This window comes from Morus notabilis, unplaced genomic scaffold, assembly GCF_000414095.1.
Source record: "Morus notabilis unplaced genomic scaffold, ASM41409v2 C11297821, whole genome shotgun sequence".
NCBI classification, from domain to species: domain Eukaryota; kingdom Viridiplantae; phylum Streptophyta; class Magnoliopsida; order Rosales; family Moraceae; genus Morus; species Morus notabilis.
Genome location: NW_010384563.1, coordinates 1 through 728, shown reverse-complemented (window position 1 = coordinate 728; position 728 = coordinate 1). Strand labels below are relative to the sequence as shown.

At 36.8% G+C, this 728-nt stretch overlaps 2 non-coding genes across 2 annotated transcripts; both read right to left on the bottom strand.

The window, feature by feature from the left end:
• Window positions 1-77: 77 nt before the first annotated feature.
• Window positions 78-217, bottom strand: LOC112094854. Its single transcript, XR_002903702.1, has one exon. It is a non-coding gene; the product is annotated as a small nucleolar RNA snoR74 (small nucleolar RNA).
• Window positions 218-405: 188 nt separating this feature from the next.
• LOC112094853 lies at window positions 406-545 on the bottom strand. The gene has a single exon (XR_002903701.1). It is a non-coding gene; the product is annotated as a small nucleolar RNA snoR74 (small nucleolar RNA).
• Between the last annotated feature and the right edge of the window lie 183 nt (window positions 546-728).

The following is a 728-nucleotide window of genomic DNA, read 5'->3' as shown; positions in this document are numbered from 1 at the left end:
TCACTTCTCATCAGATTACAATTTAAAAACGTCAAATAACAAGTCCAAGATGAAAAACTAGGCAACAAGAAAACAAAAAATGTTGCATCATTTACTGAACCTTGAGCCACAGCCCACAAAGAACATGACAAAGGTTCACCCAATAACAAAGCAGAATGATCTCCCTGATGCTTACGAGAGGCCAATATTCACAGAGGCAATAGACCCCTGCTTTTATCACCAGGTTAAAAAATTACAGGCATTCCATCAAAATCTTAACCAGCATTATTAATTAAGAGTTAATTGTTAGCACTTTGTGAATTCAAGGACTAAATTATCAAGAAAGAGACACACAAAGTGCCAAATCACAAAACGATCAAGGAACACAGAAGCTAAAAACCATTAGAAAAACTAAGGAACTACACAAAATGTTGCATCATTTACTGAACCTTAAGCCACAGCCCACAAAGAACATAACAGAGGTTCACCCAATAACAATGCTCAATTGATTTCCCTGACGCTTACGAGAGGCCGATTCACAGAGGGCAATAGACCCCTGCTTTTTTTCATCAGGTTCAACAATCACAAACAAATCTCAAAGAAATGAAAAATAATTCCGCATCTAAAAGAACCAAAGAAACTTCACAACCAAGCAAAGGATCACAAATAATACCTTGAAATGAACTCTGAGGTCGGATCCCCTAGCCTTGCATGCTGAAATCAAATTGGAAAAGGAACAAAAAAAAAAA